Here is a 24,871-nt window from a genome sequence, read left to right as displayed (position 1 = left end):
TTCCCCATCATTTTTTTTTTTTTTTTTTTTTTATGGGAGTACTGGGAGGAGTCTGGAGTGAAGGAGGCTGGACCTAGGCCTGTTGTGCCCGGGCATCCCTGTCCATATGGTGGATGCTAGAATGGAGTTGTTAGAAGGAGGTTTGTGACGTCGCTGGTCACCTGCTCCTTCATGGTCACATGACCAAAAGTGGGCGGTGCTGCCAAACACCGACTGCGAGAGCTTGTGGAAGGAGGAGGGGCTGTGTTCCCGCAAGCTCCTGCAGTCGGTGTTTGCCAGCACTGCCCACATTTGGTCATGTGACTATGAAGGAGCAGGTGACCAGTGACGTCACAACCCTCCTCCGGAGAGACTGGCAGGAAGACTGCGGGGACAGGCGGCAGCGGTGCCAGGAGGTCAGTCCGTGTTATGTTATCTCCTCAGGTGACATGTGATATGTCAGGCCAGGGGTAGGACATGTATGTATATTGTATGTCAGGAGATACAGGTGACATACTACTACTGGTATGTGGTCATTTACAGGTGGCATGTTCTGGCTCCATGGGTTTGGACATGTGTCATGTATGTAACCAGTCCATGTGTGGAGACATGAGAAGCGCATGTAATGAGTCTGAGGGCTTAGGACACGTTACATGGATGTGCTCCATATGTACGTCCTGAGTATGTCATATAGGACATGTCATATGTGCATTCTGTATTGAGGAGCTGTAGGTAACTGGTCACATGAATGTAATAACCATGTATGCACAGGTTAGGTCATGTTCTCCCTCCTGTCCTCAGGTACATGGGTTGGGACATGTACTGTGTATGTATGGAGGGATAGGTGACATATATGTATGAGCTTAGGTGATATGTTACATATATGTGCTTAGTGCACAGGTTATGAGATATCATATGTACGTGCTAGTTCTGTAGGTGACGTCTACAACTCTGTTTATGTGAAGTGACAGATTACATATATGTTCTCAGTCACTGCATATATGATGTCATGTATGTGCGGAGAACATGTCCTATCCTGTGTACTAACTATGTACATAAGTGATTAGTACATTGAGTTACAGGTGGTAGTGCCTGCGGAGTGACAGGTGACATGTGCTGGTAACCTGCCCGCTCCCCGTACCTGTAGACTGTCCTGCGTGATCAGTAATACATTACACGGTCTTGGTTCTCCTGCACCTATCGGCTCTGGTGCTGCCCCCATGCTGTAGGTTGAAGCTTTCTTTCCCATGTCCCAGGCACCTAACCAGCTGTGGGCCCCGGGCCGGGCGCTGGCCTCACCAGTCTATCTTATTTTGTGGGGAGACTAGGTGACAAGAAAATGGCGAATTGCGTCTTTTTCATTTTTCTGTTACGGCGTTCACCACATAAGAGATATTTTTTTTTATATTTTAATAGTTCAGTATTTTTAGGATGCGGCAATAAGTAAAATGTTTATTTTTTAATTGTTTTATATATTTCTATACGTAAAATTGGTAAAGGGGTGGTTATTTAAACTTTTAATATTTTGGTGTTTTTAAACTTTTTAAAACTTTTTAGATCCCTTGTCCTATTCCCCCTAATAGAGCTCTATTATGGTGAATAGGACTTTACACTCTCCCTGCTGCCCCGTGCATAGTACACACGGCAGCAGGGAGCTTACCATGGCAGCCAGGGCTCCAGTACCATCTGGGCTGCCATGGTAAACTATCAGAGCCCTGCGATTTCACCGCAACGACTGGGAACGGCGACCCCAACTAACCCCTCAACCACCTCCGTGCCACTCCATACATTTGAATTTAGGGGTTAATTATTTTCATTGGTGGTGCATTGCTAGCTTCACAGTTCCCTCCCATTAATGTTTTAATTGGTGGCAGCGGCGGCCGGGGCGCTGACCTCTCCAGCTGTGGGCAGCGGCGGCCGGGGCGCTGACCTCTCCAGCTGTGGGCAGCGGCGGCCGGGGCGCTGACCTCTCCAGCTGTGGGCAGCACCTCTTGCTGCCGAGCGCTCAGTCTCTGTTCTCACAGCCCCTCACATATATACAGTAGCTATGTTGTTCCTATTTACAATGGGAAGGGGAAAGCAACAGGAAAGACGGGGGGAGGGTTTCCTTGCATTGAAATCCCTTAAAGGGGTCATCGAGTCTAGAAAACGCATTTTCATACAGCTTATTGGGAAGTTCTGAGTTAAGGGGAATCTGTCACCAGTGACCTCGCTTTCCAGCTGTTACCATAGACACATTGCTGTGTTTCATCTGATAAAAACACTGTTTTTCTTTAGCTGATCAGAAGCTCCATTCCCAAGATATTTATCTTTTCTCATTATGCAAATTAGACCTTTGGTGCAATGAGGGTGTAACTGTTGCACAGAAACTCTTCTCCTTTTTGTGACCAGCTCCTCCCTCACTGCTTTACCACTGCTTGGCCCTGTCAACTAAAGCCACGGCGGAGGGACTGGACACAGAAAGGAGTGGAGCTTCGGTGCAACAAGAGCAATGGTGACGCCATCATTGCACCAACAACCTACCTTGCATATTGAGAAAATGTCACCGGAACTTGCTGCCGGAATACAATGTCAGTGATGTGAAACTCGCCTAAAGCCTCATGCACACGACCGTTGTTCTTGTCCGCATCCGAGCCACAGTTTTTGCGGCTCGGGTGCGAACCCATTGACTTCAAAGGGGCTGCAAAAGATGCGAACAGTACTCCGTGTGCTGTCCGCATCCGTTGCTTCGTTACGTAGCCCTGCAAAAAATATATAACATGTCCTATTCTTGTCCGTTCTGTGGACAAGAATAGGCATTTCTACAATGGGCCTCCCGTTCCGCAAATTGCGGAGGGCACACGGGCGATTTCCGTGTTTTGCGGATCCACTATTTGCGGACCGCAAAAAACGGAACGGTCGTGTGCATGAGGCCTAAAGCCTATCACAGATATGTACTGTCTGTGGTCTCAGAGTACACCTATCCATTGACTTCAATGTTTGGTCTTCCACGGTCCAAGGTGACACCATTATTGTGGATTTCTCTCATACATTACAGTCTGTGAAAACCACGGACACAACACCGGTGGCCTGTGCTGTGGAAATTAATTTTCAGCCTGACGGTGTCCGTTGGATACGCTTAATACACAGAGGGCTTTAAATGGACGCACAGACCAGACACCGATCCTTCATGGATGAACCACTGACCGTCTTGTCACAGATGTCATCACGGATGTGTAAATGAGGCCTAAGCCACTTGCACCCCTCCAACCTATCCTCAACTCTGCTGCCCGGGTAATCCACCTGTCCCCTCGTTTCTCCTCTGCCAATCCCTTTATGGCTTCCCACTGCGCAGCAAAGTCAGTGCAAAATGCTAACAACTACATACATGGCCTCCCACAACCTGTCCCTCCTTATTACTCTGACCTGCTTTCCCGATACATCCCCACACGTAATCGCCGATCCTCACAGGACCTCCTCCTCTTGTCTGTTCTTCACACGTCGACTACAAGATTTCTCATGTGCATCCCCCCTACTCTGGAACTCGCTACCCCAATACATCAGACTCTCCATCCCAACATCCAAACCCACCTCTTTAGGAATGCCCACTACCTGTAATGAGCATGCTGCCGCCATACAACTGGATGAGCAGCTTCTACCCTCACCTACTGTCTCTCTCCCTTGTAGATTATATGGCCTGGCGGGAAGGGTCTGGTATTAAGTTTATGCCTATTGTACTTGTTTTATATTTTGTATGTGTAAACCTCTCCATGGAATGACTGTAATGGTACTTAAAGGGGTTATCCAATTTAACAAACAGCCACCCCCCTGTGCCTGGACCCTCGCAGGTAATATACTTAACCCGCTCCCTGCTCCGCTGCTGCTTCTCTCTGTACACGGATAATAATATCCGGGGGGGGGGGGCTTTGGAGCAGCCAATGGCAGACGGGGATGAGCCTCCCTAGCGTCACCCGCGATGCTAGGGAGGCTCGTCCCCATTCCCACCGGCCATTAGCTGCTCCCCCCAACCCCGGATTTTTTCATCAGTGTCCAGGAAGAAGAGGCGGTGCGGGGACCAGGAGCGGAGTAAGTACATTACCTGTGAGGGGCCCGGCACATGGGGGGTGTTGTTTGTGACAATGAATAACCCCTTTTAAAGGGAATAGTCAAACTGAGCATGGTGTCTGATCTGAAGGCAGCAGGTTATAGAGCTGGAGGAGCTGAGCAGATTGATATATGGGAAAATATTATATTTCATGCATTTATATCTCTGCTTATTCTGGGCTTTGAAGTCCAGGAGACGGTCCTATCAGTGATGGCGGCCTTCCCTCTATGACTGTGTATACAGAGAGATCTGTCAATCACTGATAGGACCGCCTCCTGGACTTCAAAGCCCAGAATGAGCAGGGATTTAAATTTTAATAAATTATTATTTTACTGAAAATTATAATATATTACGTTTTACTGAATATTTTCCCATACAACTATATATCAGTCTGCTCAGCTCCTCCTGCTCTAGAACATGCTGTCTGCAGATTATACTGCATTTTGGGGGGGGGGGGGGGGGGGGGGGATAGGTTCCCTTTAAAAATAAGCAACAATCTTGAAAATGGGGCGGTCTAGTGATGTGTATTAGACAGTCGCAGAGTGCTGACGCCGGACCCCTCCACCATGGATCAGGCCGTGATGAGCGCGGAGAAAACCCGGTAATGACTTATTAGACATGCATTTGTCCTGCGGTACGAGAAGAGAGGAATGAAAGTTATATTCAGTGTCCTAGAGCGAGGCGCCAGCAATGTCTGCCTGGGCTTCACAAGAAACCTGACTGCTGCTATTAAATCATTGTAATGAATCAGCTGTGCCGTCGGTATCCGCATCGTGCGCTCTGCAGAGCTGGCCGTGCAGTATGGATCCGGCAGCACTGAGGTGGCATCTATAGGAGACGGGCACACATGGAACCTACTTACCTCTGCAGGACAGCAGTCATGTGCTACTCGTGCCATTGTGGCCGCAGCCGGCATGGGACCGGGCCGCTTCCTGGTCCTTCGGGGACTGGAAACAGCTGGAAAAGGATCAGCACCAAGACCACGGACAGGTAGGGGGGGGGGGGGGGGGGGGTCATTTTATGTTCAAGGGTAAGACCGTAAAGGTTGTCTGCTCCGAGGCTGAGAGAGTCTGGGAATATGTAACTTCTAGCAGGTGCCTCCCCTACTGAACAGATGATACTTACCTGCTCCGGTCCTCCGTGCTGGCTCCTGCGTCTCCATCTTTCAGTCATTGGCCTGGCCACCAGATCCTGTTTAGCCAACCACTGGCTTAAAGGGTATGTGCAGTCAGTATACATTGATGGCCGATAGGTCATCAATATTCGATTGGTGGGGTCTGACCAGCTGTTTGAAGAGGAGGCGGCGAAGTGTGCAAGCGTTTTTCCTGTTCATTACACTGCTAGTCATCTTAAAGGTCATCAGTAGCAGATCGTGGGGGTCTGACACCCAAGACTGCCGCCGATCAGATGTTTTTCGGAAGGCGCTGGCTCACAGTAGCGCCGTAGCCTTCCCTCAGCTTTTCCTAGGACATTGACTACACGTTAATTGGTCCTGTGGCCTAGGAGCAGCTTGGCGCCTTAGGGGCTGAGCTCCAATACCAAGCACAGCCACTATGCAATGTATGGCGCTGTGCTTGGTGAGAAGGCCACGGGCTCCTCAAACAGGTGATCGGCAGTGACCCCCACCGATCACATACTGAAGACCTATCCGGGGGGACATCAATATTAAAATCTTGGAAAGCCCTTTTAACTGGGCCTTCTTGTCTATGGAAGGAGCTGCAGTAAAGTATCGTCGTAGCCTCTTGTTTCCTCCATTACGCACATTGTAACAGGAGTGTACAGGCGATGTGGTAATTAGGACACCTGTGAGTCATTGTGATCTTTTCTAGAGTCAGGGAAAGGGGTGTATTTGTAGCTCCAGTAAATAACCAGAAATACAGCAATGTTTACAGTGATTTTATACTGGGGTTACAGGTTTTCTGAAATCCCTTTACTCTGCTTCTGTACAGTACTGTAAAAACACTACGGCACCCAACAGGATCCACGTCATCACTAATTCCCTAATACATGCTGTAAAATAGATGTGTACTTCATCATTAGAGAAGATCTGTCGGCTCTGCTGTGCGGTGTAGTATACAGAATCTGTCTGCATTCCTGTGTGGTGTAGTATAGAGGATCTGTCAGCTCTGCTGTGTGGTGTAGTATAGAGGATCTGTTGGCTCTCCTGTGCGGTGTAGTATAGAGGATCTGTCGGTTCTCCTGTGTGGTGTAGTATAGAGGATCTGTCGGCTCTCCCGTGCGGTGTAGTATAGAGGATCTGTCAGCTCTCCTGTGTGGTGTAGTATAGAGGATCTGTCGGCTCTCCTGTGTGGTGTAGTATAGAGGATCTGTCGGCTCTCCTGTGCGGTGTAGTATAGAGGATCTGTCGGCTCTCCTGTGCGGTGTAGTATAGAGGATCTGTCGGCTCTCCTGTGCGGTGTAGTATAGAGGATCTGTCGGCTCTCCCGTGCGGTGTAGTATAGAGGATCTGTCGGCTCTCCCGTGCGGTGTAGTATAGAGGATCTGTCGGCTCTCCCGTGCGGTGTAGTATAGAGGATCTGTCGGCTCTCCCGTGCGGTGTAGTATAGAGGATCTGTCGGCTCTCCTGTGTGGTGTAGTATAGAGGATCTGTCAGCAAGTTCTCCTATAAATAAAATCTCTATAGAGAATTGGGGTAAGTGAAGTATAAATATAGGAGTTACATAGGCCTTGAAGATCCTCTGGACGTAGGACTGAATCCTACATGAAGACTATTTGGCTGACGTCAGCTATTCCAGAAGAGATGTCTTTGGTTGCAGGACCAGGACCTCTCTCCATGGTTCTGGCGGTCCTATCCACTTCCTCCCTAACTGACGGACGACATGTATAAACATTTGTATAGCGGAATCTGTAGTTTTACGGCTACCAGTTTGAAGTATTCTGATGAGAATTCGCCCTGAAAGTGGTGTCGCCCGTCCCGTCCGTCCTGCTGTGGTCTCTGGCGTAGATCAGGCTGCAGTGCACTATGACACACATCTGGGAACCAACCTTTCTTGTTTTACATCCTGACACTCGCTCGGCAGCACTATCAGCCCATCTTACGTTCTGAGGAGTCCATTGCGTCTTACTTAATCGTTTTATAGATATACCGGTGATAAAATGAAGATTGTAATGTGGATTTCACTCTTCTACTTTGAAAGGGGTAAAATCTGCACTAAAAATCTGCAGACAGAAATGTAATTTTGCAATTTGCCGGAGCATAAGTAGGAAACCCGAGATCCTCCAGCCACAGCTTTCCTTGTAGGTGCGGGTCCGAGAGGTGGGACCTGCACCTATCAGATATCACCTAGCGATATGCCCCCATTGTCTAAGATGGGATAGCCCCTTTAAGGCTACTTAAATACCGGATCTGTCTCTCTGGTGTCATCTGGAAAACCGGATCCGTCAATGCAGCAATTTCCTGAACACTTGGTACCGTATCTGGCATTAATACATTAAAATGGAAATTAATGCCGGATCCGGCAAGTGTTTGGAAATTTTAGCCGGAGAAAATACTGCATACTGCAGTATTTTCTCCGGCCAAATACCGTATAAGGGACCGGATGGAAGACATCCTGATGCGTACTGAACGGATTGTTTTCCATTCAGAATGCATTAGGATAAAACTGATGTTTTTTTTTCCAGTATTGAGCCCCTAGGACGGAACTCAGTACCGGAAAACTATTGTGAAAGTACCCTAAGTAGAGTTAACCTTTTTATAAGGTGTGTGGATATAGGGCCTGGTGTCTGAGGGGGCCGATAGCCTTAGGGCTCATGCACACGAATGCATGTATTTTGCGGTCCGCAGAACACGGATCCGCAAAAAAAGGATGGTGTCCTTGTGAATTCCGTATTTTGCAGAACGAAACAGCTAGCCCCTAATAGAACAGTCCTATCCTTGTCCGTAATGCGGACAATAATAGGACATGTTCTATCCATTTGCGGAATGAACACGCGGAGTAACTTCCATTTGTTTTGTTTTTTTGCAGACCCATTGGAATGTATAGTTCCGCATACGGTCCGCAAAAAAATGAATGGACACAGAAAGAAAATACGTTTCTGTGCATGAGCCCTTACTAACATTTAAGACGCCACCTGGTTCACCCATTGGGGAAATTGTAGATCGGCGGGATCCTAGTTCCTCTTCCGCCGCTCGATGACGTGGTTTTTATCACTATGCGTCACTAGCGTTGTGGTCGTGAAGGGGTTACTCGCACGTTGCTAAATGCACAATCTGCTTACAGCTTGGAATTGCAAATGAAGGGCTGCCATGGGTTCACGTAATGTGTTTTTTATGGAAACTAAAGCACGGAGGCAGAATGTGCTGCTTACCCGTGGAGCGAGAGCAGGCGTTCCCGTGAGATCTCTAATTATAGCGTGTCTGGGGCATAGGATCTGTATCTACGAAGCGCATACATTTCTCGCATTCATCAGTGTTTTCTAGGAGTGTTAATTGGTACACGTCTTATGCAGTAGTCAGGGTGGAACAAACCAGGACGCATACAAAATCTATCCTTACAAAGCGGTGTTAATAACCCTGGCCGCTCTCCGCTCTCTGCTCCCAGTGCACATGATTTGCAGGCTTTCTGGTTCCCGTCCTCCCATATTGTTATACTACGTGACAGTGTGCATTCTAGTTTCTGCTTCCTGTTGCTTTGTGGGAAGAACCTAAAACAAGTATGTGTACTGTACAGCGCCAGTCTCTTGTATAGCAGTGGACTACAACTCTCAGCTTGTTTTGCCAGAGAATTCTGGGAGGTTTAATGCACTACAACTCCCAACTACAGAGCACTTGCATCTACTGAAGGGGCCATGAGAGACCTGGAGCAGTTGTCCGAGAGTGCAGGCGCATCCACACGCTGAGAAATGTTTGGATAGCCCGTAAAGGTGTTGTCCCACAAAAAATATTCTACATTTTTTCAAACTTAACACCTGGATCCCAATACTTTTGTAATTGCACTTAATTAAAAATTCTATTAAATGTATCTGTATAGCGCCACCTGCTGTTTGTTCATTTTCTTATTTCTTTGTCCTGCTCACTGAGATGGCCGCACATGCTCAGTTTCATCCTTCAACTGCCTCGTGAGCTGTGATTGGGAGAGCTGAGACACGCCTCCCGAGCTGTGATTGGGAGAGCTGAGACACGCCCCTAGAGTCTTGATAGGGAGAGCATGGACACGCCCCATTAGCTGCAGCAGAGAAGACACACCCCTTGAGCTGTCAGCTTGATATAAATCTAGCGGAGCAATGAATGGGGAGATCTCTGGATCCATGTGAGGTACACAGCTGGTTCTAGCTTTGTTAGAAAAAGATTGTCATGTACTGTATGATGTCTGATTTTCATTTTGTACATTAATCATGGCGTAACGCCTTTAAAGCGTCACTAATTTTTCAGAAAACTTTTGATATGTCCTAGAAACATAGTTTAGATCAGTGGTGGTCTGAGTGCTGAGAACCCCACCGATCTCTAGAATGAGCGGAGAGAAGCTCTGCAAATGGCGTGCTCTCTTACCTCGCTAGAAGTCTATGGGCCCATCTCCATTCCATCCTCAGCAGTAAGGAGAGAGAGAGATGTATGTCCGATGTATTGGAGGCCATTTGGCACCAGGAGAGGTAAAGAGTGGGCTCGGCATACATGTTGGTACCTGCATCCCTGGATTTAATGGAGGCCGTTATGGCACCAAAAATGGTAAAAAGCAGAGTGGACCCAGCATGTATGTGGAACCTGCACTCCCTGAATTTTATGGTGGCCATTTTGGCACATAACAGGTAGGATTTAGTGTTAGGTTCCCGTCTGGTAGAGATCGCCTTGACGTTTGGCAGACGGGCCCAAATAATGTTGTACAAAATGTATTTGCCAGGAATCTCAAATTTGCTAAATAAGCATAGCATTAGCACCAGAATGTTTTCCATAATTATGGCATTATTATTGGTCTCAGCACTCGGAGCCCTCCCGATCACAACTTTTTATGTCTCCATAAAACATAATACGTTTTGTGGAATGTTAGTGATGCTTTTAATTGTTATATCTCCAGTTATAGGAAACTGGTAATTGATTGATGGGGTGTGGCAGCAGTGACAATCCCCCCCGGCAGTCACAGACCACCTTGCCCCTTTGGCTTATTTTGTCTTAATTCTGGCGAGGTAAAAATAGATTTTTTTTTTTTTTTACTATCATTACAGTCTACGGCTTCCTCCACCTCTCATACATAAAGGCGAAGGAAGCCGGACAGGGCAGATTGGGAACTTAAAGCGGCCTTGAGAAGAAAAAAAAAACTTAAAGTGGTCCCAAGTTGTACTGCCATCAGAACCAGATACCACGGTGCAGCACAATATCCTGCCCCAGCAGAACCACCAGATACCACGGTGCAGCACAATATCCTGCCCCAGCAGAACCACCAGATACCACGGTGCAGCACAATATCCTGCCCCAGCAGAACCACCAGATACCACGGTGCAGCACAATATCCTGCCCCAGCAGAACCACCAGATACCACGGTGCAGCACAATATCCTGCCCCAGCAGAACCACCAGATACCACGGTGCAGCACAATATACTGCCAGATTTGATAGGTCCCTGGGACTGGTAATGCCCTATACGCGGGCACGGTTTTTCTTCTACTTGCAGCTGCTTCTATGTGCAAACATTAGATGTTTTGTTGCTCACGTGTAGGAGGGAGAACTAGAAGACATGTAATTTACTCCCCACGTTGGTTGTGATACCGGCTGACTCACTGTAGCTTCTTATTGTTCTCAGGAGCACTGGTACGCCCAGAAGTTTCGTAAGAGAAGGCAAAAATATCATGTCCAAGACATCTAAGCTAAACCTGCCCTCCACTATTGAAACCACTTAAAGGGGTATTCCGAGTGTGAGATGTTATCCCTTAGCCACAGCATAGAGGATAAGTACTGGATCGGTGGGCATCACTAGATCGGTGGCCGTCATACCACCGGGAACCCCCTCCCCCGATCATGAGGACAGGGACCCATACCTCTTGGAGGCCATCCCCCTTACCAAAATGAATGGAGCATGCGCATTGCATCTCTTGTTGCTCCTTTTATCTCTATGGCCGAGTACAGCGATCTGCTATTTGCGTAATTCCTATACAGATGAATGGAGAGTCAGTGTGCACTCCCAGCCAGTTGCTCCATTCATTTCGGGGGGATTTGAGGGGGTACAGTAACCTGTTCCCATGATTGGTGAGGGTCTCCACCAATATCCTATTTGCACTGGTTTACTTTGCAGATAAATGCAAGACGCGCCGCCCTGTGCCCACCTCGCCCACTGGCGGTATAACATTATTAACTCAGATAATCCTAGCGGAAAATTCCATTATTCAAATTCTTCTACATTATTAACCTTCCCATTGTAATCTTTACTGCATGTGCTCACAGACTACCAGAGGTGGCCCAAGTACCTTTGTCTGTGGATCTCCCGGCGCTTGCTCCATGGGTTTAGGCGGTGACGACCACATTCCTGAGCTCAGGGCAGTTGTCAGTGCTCAACAGGGGGGCAATAATGAGCACAAAAGGAAGATTATGAAATCAGCTTTTTTTTCCTTAACACGTTTGCAGAATAAAAACTTTGTTCCAATAAACTTTTTGTAAAATTACTTACAACTTTCAAGATCTCTGCTTGCTGTCATTCACTGGAAGCCTTCACAGTTTACCCTCAGTGGATAAAAATCTATTCTCTTTAAAGGGCATCTATCATTTTCAGACGGTGACATTTCACAAGTTTTGACTAGTGGGGTCTGTATGCCGAGACAACGGAGCGCTATGCCCTTTCATTTGTGCTCTGTTCTCCCCGGAGATCGGAGCAAGCGGTAAACGGATTTATAGGAAGTCTATAGGCTTTCTGTGGATTCATACTCTGCATGCTCAGAATGTATTTCATTTCTGTGTCCGTTCCACTTATTTTGCGGGCCATATACGGAACCATTTAATTTAATGGGTCCGCAAAAAAAACGGAAGGTATTCCGTTTCCATATTTCTGTTCCACCAAAAAATAAAACCTGTCCTATTATTGGCCGCATTATAGCCAAGGATAGGACTGTTCTATTAGGGACCAGCTTTTTAGTTCCGCAAAATACGGAATGCACACGGACATCATCTGTATTTTTTGCGGATCCACAAAATACATATGGTCGTGTGCATGAACCCTTACTTTCTGGAATTTCTGGGGGGTCGTCTCAGAGCCCAGACCCTCGCTGATCAAAACTTCAGCCATGTCATAGTCGATAAAAATGATAGGTGCCCCTTAAAGGGGTTGTCCGCGTTCAGAGCTGGACCCGGACATACCCATATTTTCACCTAAGCAGCCCCCCTGATGTTAGCATCGGAGCATCTCATGCTCTGATGCGCTCCCTTGCTCTGCGCTAGATTGCGCAGGGCAAGGGCTCTTTTTTTTTTACAATAACACAGTGTGTTCGGTGACGTCACAGACACTGATGGGCGTGCTTTAGTGCTGCCTTAGCAGTTTTACTGGCTAGGGCAGCGCCAAAGCCCGCCCATCAGTGTCTGTGACGTCACCGGGCTTCCTGGCAGCCCCATGGAGAGCCAGGTTCGTCACCGAAACTCCTGAAAATGCCTAAAGGAAAGCATTGGAGCATGAACTTCTCCGATGCCCAAGTCGGGGGGGCTGCCTGGGTGAATATGGAGGGATGTCCGGGTTCAGCTCTGAACCTGGACAAACCCCTTTAAGACTGTTAATAAGTAGTGCGGGGTGTAGGTCTTGTGCCTTTTTCTTCTGGTTGGGTGCATCGGAACATGGTTTCCTAGTACCACCCAGTGTAATGACATGTTGCAGCACATGCATGAAGCTGACGGGAGTGACTAGGGTGAGGTGGAGGATTGTGCTGAAGACGCCAAAAAATTTGAATACCAGCCCTTTATAAATCCTGGACCGGCCCTGGTGTCAGATTTGCTTCTAGGGATTATTAGAGTGGTCAGTCATTGGTTAATTCCGGGTTACATCAGTGAAAAACGCATTGCGTCTGGACCGCATCCGGATGCAATGCGTTTTTCACTGAAGCCCCATTCACGTCTATGGGGCCAGGGCTGCGTGAAGAACGCAGAATATAGAACATGCTGTGTTTTTAACGCAACGCAGAACTGATGGTTGAAAAACAACGCTCATGTGCACAGGCCCCTTGAAATGGTTAGGTCAGGATTCAGTGCGGGTGCAATGCGTTCACGTCACGCATCGCACCCGCGAGGAAAACTCACTTGTGCGATAGGGGCCTTAGCCTTCTAGTAGCAATAATAGAGGAATCGGTACAACTTAGTTATATAACAAGATTCTCCAGAATTATTATTTCACGCGGATTAAAGTAAGTTACTAAGACGCACGTGAAGGGTGGCCGGGTTGTACAGAGACCCCTATGGGACCAGACAAGGGAGCCGTCTAAGCGCCAGTGGAGTTGAATATTCTGATTGTATTTTCGTCACGTTTTCTGCAAGTGAAACCCTCAAGTAAATCTGCAGCAAAATCCTCCGGGTTTGGACGGTGCAGATTTACTGCCGCAGGTTACCCTATAAATTGGTGTGAAAATTATGCAGCAGTTCCTCGCACACTTGGACATTGATCTAGACTACAGGGATGCGGGGGCACGCTTTATGGCCGCCTCGTGTATCCATGCAGCAGATCACAGAGTAGGTGTATGTAGCATCAGGCCGGATACATACATTATATACACGGGTATTGCTAAAGTCTCACTAGCTGAGTGGAGGTTTAGGCCTCATGCACACTGCTGTAAGCATGTCGCAGTCCGCAAACGACAGATCCGTAAAATACGGAAGGTGTGTGTTGTGCCGTTATGGAACCTTTGACTTCAGTAGGTCCGCTGTCCACATTTTGAGGACAAGTATAGAACATTTTCTATCTTTTGCAGAATGGAGATCCAGATGCGGAAAGCACCCGGAGGTCCTCCATGTGCTTTCCACATCCATATGTCTGCAACAAAATACGGCGTATACACAGACCGCGTCCATCTTGTGCAGCTCTGCGGAGAGCAGAATGGTTGTGTACATGAGGCCTTAGGCTACTTTCACACTCTGGTTTGGTGCGGATCCGTCATGGATCTGCACAAACACATCCATTCAGATAAAACAACCGCATGCATCCGTTAAGAACGGATCCGTTTTATTATCTGTAACATGGCCAAGATGGATCCGTCTTGAACACCATTGAAAGTCAATGGAGGACAGATCCGTTTTCTATTGGACCAGATCCGTTTGGCTCAGTTTCGTCAGACGGACACCAAAACGCTGCAAGCATCGTTTTGGTGTCCGCCTCCAAAGCGGAATTGAGACTGAACTGATGCATTCTGAGCGGATCCTTTTCCATTCAGAATGCATTCAGGGCAAAACTGATCCGTTTTGGACCGCTTGTGAGAGCCCTGAACGGATCTCACAAACGGAAACCACAACGGCAGTGTGAAAGTCGCCTTAGATGGATGTCACTGTCATAGCCGTACACGTGGCCGCCATGGATTATCTACCAGAGACTTTCCAGCACTGACCAGTGATCGCTGATCCCACCAGACCCTATAAATCTATACAGGAATCGTTTAACCCTAGTATTGCTTTACGTATAAGTCTTATCTTCTGAGATTTATGTGAATGCACCTTTAGTGGCTTTTCTCATCCACATCTTCTCTTTGGAGATCCAGACTAAAGGGGCTAAAGATTGGACAACAAGCCCAAGAACGGGGCGTCTGGTCCTCCGTCCCCGGTGGCCCCTTTCCTTAGCGAGATCTCCAGGAAAACCTGCTTCAGAGCAGAAGATTTTTGACTGCGTTTTTGTCCTCTGTGTCCTGATCTTTTCACCTGTGGACTTGCGTTTCCCTGGTCTCTGCAGACCTTTCCTCTGACTCCATCCACATGCCGGAGGAACAGTCACTCTGCACTTGCTATGTTTTTTGCAGGGCCACTATGTCATCACATAAACCAGCCTCTTCCCACCCTCTACAAGAATGCAGCAGGCAACGTGCAAAGTCAAAGTCCCTGCAGAGTAATCACAAGGTCAGTCCTTAGTACCTTGCCTGGTCCCTGATTCTAGTGGACATTGGGTGCATTTCACAGATCATTGCTCCCTTAAGTCCCTGAGTTGTCCTTATGTGTGGCCCAAAGTGACATGGTACTCTGCGTACACTCTTGCGGATTAATATGTCATTCATGATGTCTGGAAAGCTGAGTGATACTCCCAGTGGCCTTGGTAATGACTACCATCCCTGTTAGGGTTGCAGAAGATTACAAAAACATGTCTTCTTTCCTCCAGAAACAGTGCCACGCTTGGTCATAGGCTGCATCTGGAATTGCAGCTCAGCCCTATTCACATGAATGGGGTAAAGCCGTAATACCAGACACGTAGAGTGGCACTGTCTATGGAAGAGATCGGCCATTTTTTTTTTGTTTGTCCTACGCAGGTGCTCTTACTAGGGAGAATGGAATAAGTAGCTTAACCTTCTGACAACAAGGATCGGACATGTTGAAATCCCGCGGCCTGCTCTTTCTCTCCCTCGGCATCCTGAGGATAGGTTATCAATATTTAAAGGGCATCTGTCAGCAGGTTTGCACTTATGACACTGGCTGACCTGTTACATGTGCACTTGGCAGCTGAAGGCCTCTGTGTTGGTCCCATGTTCATATGTGGCCGCATTGCTGAGAAAAATGATGTCTTAAAATATGCTAATGAGCCTCTTGGAGCAACGGGGGTGTTGCCGTTACACCTAGATGCTCTGCTCTTTTTGCAGCTGCCACGCCCCCTCCTCTTTGACAGGACCAGGCAGTGTAAACATCATAATGTGTGGACCTTTCAATCAAAGTGGAGGGGGCGTGGCAGATGCAGAAAGAGCAGAGCCTCCAGGTGTAACGGCAACGCCCCCATTGCTCCTAGAGGCTCATTTGCATAAATTAAAAAAAAAATTCCCCAGCAATGCAGCCATATATTAACATGGGACCAACACAGATGCCTTTCAGCTGCCAAGCGCACACGTAACAGGTCAGCCAGTGTCATAGGTACAGATCTGCTGATAGATGCCCTTTAATCCACAGAAAACACGTCTAGGCTTTGTTAGCAATGCGGGTTTTGACATTGGAAATTTGACAGATTCGGCACCATAAAGCTGGCAGAGGCCATGCAGAATCTCCCAATCTACCACTAGAGGGAGCTTACCGTATACAGTGTTTTCTAGTTGAACTTATACACAGTTTGCGGTAATCTCCCCCTAGTGGTGAACTTTATAATGTAACTATGTTTACTCAGAAGCAGGGTGGATAAAAATCTATGATTTAAAAAAAAAAAAAATTGGATTTCTTTTATTTAAATCTGATTTATTTTTTATATAAAATGCTTTTTGAGGAAAATATTACCATCCAAAGGTTATTCCATCATGAAATAAAGATTCGTTTTTTAATTATGTAGAATAAGGCTGTGCGTGGACTCCCATATTGTTAAATGGATTAGGCAGTGGCTGAGGGACAGACACCAGAGGGTTGTAGTCAATGGAGTATATTCAGACCAAGGTCTTGTTACCAGTGGGGTACCTCAGGGATCTGTTCTGGGACCCATATTGTTTAATATCTTTATCAGCGAAATTGCAGAAGGCCTCGATGGTAAGGTGTGTCTTTTTGCTGATGATACAAAGATTTGTAACAGGGTTGATGTTCCTGGAGGGATACACCAAATGGAAAAGGATTTAGGAAAACTAGAGGAATGGTCAAAAATGTGGCAACTAAAATTTAATGTTGATAAGTGCAAGATAATGCACCTGGGACATAAAAACCCAAGAGCAGAATATAAAATCAGCGATACAGTCCTAACCTCAGTATCTGAGGAAAGGGATTTAGGGGTCATTATTTCAGAAGACTTAAAGGTAGGCAGACAATGTCACAGAGCATCAGGAAATGCTAGCAGAATGCTTGGGTGTATAGGGAGAGGCATTACCAGTAGACAGAGGGAGGCGCTCATGCCGCTCTACAGAGCACTAGTGAGACCTCATTTGGAGTATTGTGCTCAGTACTGGAGACCATATCTCCAGAAGGATATTGATACTTTGGAGAGAGTTCAGAGAAGAGCTACTAAACTGGTACATGGATTGCAGGATAAAACTTACCAGGAAAGACTAAAGGACCTTAACATGTATAGCTTGGAAGAAAGACGAGACAGAGGGGATATGATAGAAACTGCTAAATACATAAAGGGAATCAACACGGTAAAAGAGGAGAGAATATTTAAAAGAAGAAAAACTGCTACAAGAGGCCATAGTTTTAAATTAGAGGGGCAAAGGTTTAAAAGTAATATCAGGGAAGTATTACTTTACTGAGAGGGTAGTGGATGCATGGAATAGCCTTCCTGCAGAAGTGGTAGCTGCAAATACAGTGGAGGAGTTTAAGCATGCATGGGATAGGCATAAGGCCATCCTTCATATAAGATAGGGCCAGGGGCTATCCATAGTATTCAGTATATTGGGCAGACTAGATGGGCCAAATGGTTCTTATCTGCCGACACATTCTATGTTTCTATGTGTATTTTTTTGGGTAAATAAATTCCATTAATCCATTCACAATGTCGTGCTCTTCCAGAGGTTTTTGTAAGATTATTTGGCTGTTTTTCTGCCTACAAGATATTATCACAGATGCTTGGTTTACTTTTGCAATTCTCAAAACTGAATTTGACTCAGCAGAGATCACATGCCTCTTCACAGCAAAAAATGTTATAATCTGAACAGAGTTGAGAAAAAGACCTTAAAGGGAACCTGTCACCTGGATTTGGGGTATAGAGCTGAGGACATGGGTTGCTAGATCACCCCTAGCACATCTGCAATGCCCAGTCCAGCTCTGTGTGCTTTTATTGTGTAAAAAAAACGATTTAATACATATGCAAATTAACCTGAGATGAGTCCTGTCCCTGACTCATCTCATGTACAGGACTCATCTCAGGTTAATTTGCATATGTATCAAATCGGTTTGTTTACACAATAAAAGCACACAGAGCTATGGGGACTGGGTATTGTGGATGTGCTAGCGGCCATCTAGCAGCCCATGTCCTTGGCTCTATACACAAAATCCCGGTGACAGGTTCCCTTTAATCCTAACTTCTACAAACCTATGAATGCAGAATCAACCTAATCAAACTAATATGAAAAGTTGTTATTCTAAAAATCTTCATCTACTTGCATATTATAAGTTATACCAGCAAGAATTAGTCTTTATGTAGAAAACTATGATTTAATTCAAGCCTAACTGACTAGTGATTTAAATCAAATCCACGCTGCTCAGAAGGTTTGGAGCTGTGCTTCAGGAACATTAGAGCTATGATGATGTTTGGGGTCGCTGCCAGCTCTGCAGGAGAGGATGTGGAATTTCACAGCCTGATCGCCGCTCAGATAATAGGGAAGAATTTCAATAATGCCCTGATTACAGGAATGTATTCATGTGCTGTAATTTATGGACAGAAATGACTTTGTGCCAGGTGTGAATATTAACCCTGTGATACATTCTTCTTCCGACTGCTGCAGCGGTTTGGTGGCTGCTCCAGCCTATATAAGTAAAGGCTCATCCTCCTCTGCATAGGATACTGTTCCACACAGATAGAAGTGCCAGAAATGTGTAGATTTTGACTAAATATTTAGTTTAAAGGGAGCCTGTCAGCAGTTTGGATCATACAAAAAATAGTAGGGACTAAAGAGAGAGCAGGACAAACATACCTTTTTGTAGAGCTTTTATTAGGAGTAGTGAGAATATGAAGTTTTCTGCCAGTGCCCTCAAGCCGGAGCTTCACTGTGAAGTGCTTTATCCATTGACCTGCTTCACAGCCCCTCCCCTTCCTGAGTTGTACTGGTCTCTTGTTTGGATGCCACACTTAACACTCAGTAGCTCCGCCTCCTGGTCACTTGCAGGAGCAGTTTCTGGCAGAATAAAACATAATATTCTCATTAATCCTGATAATTAAAGCTATGTTTGTGCTGCTCTCCCCAGCCCCTAGCTGGTGCTATCATAAGTTTAGCCTGGTCAGCACCGCTTGTGGATTGCCTTTTTCTCACTTAAAAAGCAAAGAGTGAATTCTCCCCTGTAATTGCGAGATCTTATGTCACTGCTACCTCATATAGGTTCCTGAGTAATTAAATATCAAGTATCAATGTGACTAGGCCATAGCATCACAATCTAAGAATGCACAAGGGGATATAGCATATACTTGTACATAGGAGGCAGTAGTATAGCAGTTATATACGTGTTCATAGGAGCAGTATTATAGTAGTTATATTCTTGTACATAGGAGACAGTATTACAGTAGTTATATTCTTGTACATAGGAGCAGTATTATAGTAGTTATATTCTTGTACATAGGAGCAGTATTATAGTAGTTATATTCTTGTACATAGGAGCAGTATTATAGTGGTTATATTCTTGTATATAGGAGCAGTATTATAGTAGTTATATTCTTGTACATAGGAGACAGTATTACAGTAGTTATATTCTTGTACATAGGAGGCAGTATTATAGTAGTTATATTCTTGGACATAGGAGGCAGTATTATAGTAGTTATATTCTTTGACATAGGAGGCAGTATTATAGTAGTATTTATTTTCTTGGACATAGGAGGCAGTATTATAGTAGTTATATTCTTGGACATAGGAGGCAGTATTATAGTAGTTATATTCTTGGACATAGGAGGCAGTATTATAGTAGTTATATTTGTGGACATAGGAGGCAGTATTATAGTAGTTATATTTGTGTACATAGGAGGCAGTATTATAGTAGTTATATTCGTGTACATAGGAGGCAGTTTTCCTATACTTTTTAGTACTCTGGGTCCCCTAGTTTTCCCTCGCTGTAGCCTGGTGTTCATACATAATGTTTGTTTTTTGTGCATTTACGTTGTTTCTCCTCCATTATAGACTGAACGTGTCAGGGCAGTAAACAAAGGTTTTGTCTGGAGGGTGGTTTGAAGAACATATGGTTTATCAGATGCCTTTGTTTGTATGTGTGATTGATTTGTGCAAAACATATGGAAGTCAGTGAGTGTTTGACTTTCAGCACGTTTTATTTCTGTGGAGATATACCATAGATCTGAGGTCTGCACACTGTGGATGGGATATGCCTGTCTAGAGTGGGCATGCCTGTCTCCCCACTGAGAACACCTGCATGCTCAGTCGGGCTGTGCATGCATGTGTACGGAGGAATCGGAAGGAACAACCAAATAATCATTCAGCACATGGCCACCAAACGTTTATGACAGGTGTGAACAAATTCCAGGAACCAGGTATCAAGTGAACTTAGAAATTTGCTGCTGGCATCTAAATTTTAGGATTTTTTTTGTCTCAATTTACTGTAGTAGCTTAAACATCATCCAAATGTCATACTGATATAGAGTACCTGAGAATATTGCTTTTCAGATCTCCCAACCCCCACTCCATTTTGGGGTACGGCCACACAGTCAGGTTTTGGAAGTTAAAACCAGTTGTGAATAAAAAAAAAAATAAGAAGTATTATTTATCTGTCCTCTTAATACTTTCACTTCTTTTATGGTCCACTCCTGATTTTGGCTTACAAAACCACAGTGTGACTTCATGTGAAGAAGTGTCAACCTAGGCTGCATATTCTTATTGAATATGAAACCGTACTGAATTTAATGATTAATAAAAGATATCAATCAAATAATATGAGACTTTAAAAAAGTCAGTACTGCCCCCTATGTTTACACTGCTGAGCAGCCTACTGTGGGCGGCATTGTAATTCAGGCAGTGAGATGGTCAGCTAGGCTTTTCTTTAAGGCTTGTTTGTGATTTTCATTCCTTGGGGCTCGTAATCTTATTTTTGCAGATCTGTGACATAATGAAGAATGGTAGTGCATTATAAGCCACACCCCTTCCTGATTAGCCATGCCCCTTTCTCATGAACGTACACCCCTTCCTGATAAGCCATGCCCCTTTCTCGTGAAGCCATCCCCCTTTCCTAATAAGCCATGCCCCTTTCTTGTGAAGGCACACCCCTTCCTGATAAGCCATGCCCCTTTCTCGTGAAGGCACACCCTTTTCCTAATAAGCCATGCCCTTTCTCGAGAGGGCATCCCCCTTTCCTAATAAGCCATGCCCCTCTCTCGTAAAAAGGCATACCCCTTCCTGATAAGCCATGCCCCTCTCTCGTAAAAAGGCATACCCCTTCCTGATAAGCCATGCCCCCCTCTCGTAAAAAGGCATACCCCTTCCTGATAAGCCATGCCCCCATCTCGTAAAAAGGCATACCCCTTCCTGATAAGCCATGCCCCCATCTCGTAAAAAGGCATACCCCTTCCTGATAAGCCATGCCCCCATCTCGTAAAAAGGCATACCCCTTCCTGATAAGCCATGCCCCTTTCTCGTGAGGGCATCCCCCTTTCTTGATAAGCCATGCCCCTCTCTCGTGAGGGCACACCCCTTCCTGATAAGCCATGTTCCTCAGTGGACAATGTGTTCACTGACAGCTTTTTGGTGCACATTGTGCTAGAGTTCTGCTGCATTTTCGATAATAAATCTCTCCCACCGTCTCCCATTAGTCTTCCCACCTTCCTTCTCCCTATAGTGAATCACAGCAATAGTTGTAGGGAGGATAACGAAGTGTGACTACTAAGAAATCCCATGACTTGTGTAATTAATGCTGGTAAGTGTAGTAACACGTAGGGGAATTATGGATGAGGTGGAGGAGATGTGAGGAGAACAGCCGCTCAGGATCTTCTCCTATCCCTATGAAGGTGTGATGAGCTCCGTGTCAGGAGGGAGCCATCAGGGCTTGGGTAACGCTCTCCTACAAGCTGGGACCTGCTCCTGCTCAGCATGGATAATTGCACCTCTGGGATGTTGTAGATAGTAAAACGGATGTATGGGGTCAACTTCATACTTTTGTTTTTTGTTAGTTTTTGGGGGGGTTTTTTTTACATTTTTTTTGTTGTTGTGTGTTTGTTTTTTGTTTTTTTACCACTCATCCAGATGGATTGGGAAACTGATGATAAAATCATACGGCCCACGTCTCCTTTATTCATTGTCATAATAAAAAAAATCTACGCGCAAGTTCTGAATTTAGTTGAATCCCAAACTAAGTGCATGGAATCCGTAAATTAAAGGGGTAATTCCAGGTTTAGATTTTTGATGTGGAAAGAGAGGCAGAGACCTGATGATACAGACAGTCCATGTCAGTCTTGCATCAGGGTGAGGGTCACAGATCACAATTATGCTGGAGGAGTCCGTGCCGATGTTCACGGGCATCCTTCCCAACTCTGATGGCGCAAGCTTTATCATCGCAACGTGACGGGCCGCCCAGCAGTCTCAGACCTGACCGATTTTCATGATATCGGCTATTCACTCTCAATTAAGAAAATAATGTTTCCATTCACTTAGAGCAAGCAGCGATCTAGAAGATGCCCCAGGAACTGGGCCTTATAAAACTGGTGATAAGGGATCATGCACACGACTATATATTTTGCAGTCCACAAAACACGGATCCGCAAAAAAAATACGGATGACGTCCTTGTGACTTCCGTTTTGGAGTTTTTCTTTTAGTTTTTTTTGAAAATCAATTGAAGTGAATGGTTCCACATACGGGCTGCAAAAAAAAATATATACAATCGTGTGCATGAGCCCTAATGCAGGTGACTTGCCTCCGTATAATTTAAGCAGCCCTTGTTGCCCTCTTGTGCTCCTACCCCCCTCTCACACAGCCGCAGCCAGCTAGATGTTCCTCTTAGATGTATTATCTGGCTGGGGCTTCACGACGACCCAAGATATAACTAGACTTGTCGCAATGTGACTTGTAAGTTGCTGCGATCCAATCCGCCCCCGATTCTGGGGTTGTGGACTTTCCTTCTTGCAATTTGCGTTGCGACCCCATTCACTTGCCTTATTTTGCAAACCCGCAGCTCTACACAGCGATCTTTAGTCGCCATGCAGCCCCAGCCTGAGGCCTCTTTCACACGTCCGTGTCTGCGATGACATCAGACCATCTTGACTGATGTTATCGCAGACACGGACGAGTGAAAGAGGCCTCAGGCTGGGGCTGCCTGGCGACTAAAGATCGCTGTGTAGAGCGATCATCTGTGAAGGATCTGTGTTTGATCCCATTGTCCGCTTTTGCCCTCGGTGTGTCATCTGTATTCCACGGCAGTGCTTAGCTGAAAATCAACGAACAGATAAACCGTAATAGGGCATGCTTCCGAAATAGTAACCAGAGCCCCACAGACCACGAAAACGTATAAATGTGTGAATACACATATTAACATCAATGGAGAACACAGACGGCGCAGATCCGTGAGTCCGTGACGTGTGAATAAGATGCAGGACAATCCATGTAGTAGAAGGACAGCTCAAATCTGCCGCTACAGGAGGAACTCCGACAGAGAAGATTCCTATTGTGGCTCATAGGGCGGCCCTAAGCGGGGGAACCCCTCTCTCATTTCCATATGCCCTAATGAAGTATATGGACAGGGGTTGCCTTAAAGGGGTTTTCCAAGACTTTAATACTGATGACCTATCTAGGATAGCTTGCGGCCTCTCAGCTTTTCCTAGGCCAGTCTCGTGGCTTAGGCCTCTTGCACGCTTTTTTTATTTTTTTTGTTTCTGTTCCGTTTTTTTGTGTTCCGTTTGCGGTTCATATGCAGAACCATTCACTTCAATGGGTCATGCCTTCCGTTTCTATATTTCCATTCCGTTCAAAGATAGAACATGTCCTATTATTGCCTGCAAATCACGTTCTGTGGCTCCATTCAAGTCAATGGTTCAGTTTGCGATCAGCAGAAAACGGATCACAAACGGAAATGGAACGGCAAAACTAAACGGAAACAAAAAAAAAAGTATACGTTAAAAACGAACCGCAAAATACTGAAAAGGCCAAACAGTCGTGCGCAAGAGGCCTTAGACACAGCTCAGCCCCATAGAACTGCTCCACATTTATCCTCCAGCCTAAGCCCCGTGATAGCCTGGCCGTCTGGACCTGATTTAAGGTTATGTCATCTATAGGACTAGTAAATCGGGGCCCTGGGCCCACAAAAAAATTCTTATATTTTTTTATTTTTTATTTTTAACCCATAGAGAAGGTGATGTAAAAGCGCAAAGGTCTCTTTCACATGCGTAAGGCTACTTTCACATCTGCGTTTTTCTTTCCGGTATTGAGATCCGTCATAGGATCTTATCAGCGGTGGAACACGCTTCAGTTTTGTCCCCATTCATTGTCAATGGAGACAAAACTGACCAGAGTGCACCAGAATGCATTCCATTCCGTTTGGTTGCGTTCCCATGGTGGACAAAAAAACCAAGCGAGCAGCGTTTTTGAGTACATCATAGGATGCAGAGCAAGACGGATCTGGCTTGAGACACAATGTAAGTCAATGGTGCCAGATCCGTTTTCTCGGACACGAAAGAAAATGGATCCGGCACCCATTGACATACAATGGTTTTAGAGACAAATCTGTCATGGCTATTTTAGAGATAATGCAACTGGATCTGTTCATAACGGATGCAGACCGTTGTATTATCCCGACGGAAACATTTTTGCTGATCCATGACGGATCCAGCAAAAACGCAGATGTGAAAGTAGTCAGAATTTTCCGTCCGGATGTGATTCATGTAGAGAACGCATCGCATCAAGACTGAATCCTGACCCATTCATTTCAGTGGATGTGTTCTACGCATTATTTTTGCGTTCAGGAAAAATCGCAGCACTTTCTATACTGTCCGTTTTAAACGCAGCCCTTGCTCCATAGAAGCGAATAGGACCTGCGTGAAAAACGAAAGACATCCACATGCAATACGTTTTTCACTGATGGTTCTAGGAGATGTA

At 45.8% G+C, this 24,871-nt stretch overlaps 1 protein-coding gene across 3 annotated transcripts in view; it reads left to right on the top strand.

Moving 5' to 3' along the window:
* Positions 1-229: 229 nt before the first annotated feature.
* Positions 230-24,871, top strand: part of ITSN2 (intersectin 2) — a 148,248-nt gene continuing 123,606 nt past the window's right edge. For 2 of the 3 annotated variants that reach the window (XM_044292008.1, XM_044292007.1), the window contains exon 1: positions 230-395. The gene's annotated coding sequence lies outside the window, so the exon portion shown is untranslated. The remainder of the gene's footprint in view (positions 396-24,871) is intronic. The other variant, XM_044292010.1, reaches the window with a different exon arrangement.

This window comes from Bufo gargarizans, chromosome 4 (genome assembly GCF_014858855.1).
Source record: "Bufo gargarizans isolate SCDJY-AF-19 chromosome 4, ASM1485885v1, whole genome shotgun sequence".
NCBI classification, from domain to species: domain Eukaryota; kingdom Metazoa; phylum Chordata; class Amphibia; order Anura; family Bufonidae; genus Bufo; species Bufo gargarizans.
Note: the sequence above shows the minus strand (reverse complement) of the source record. Positions and strands in the feature narration are given on the sequence as shown.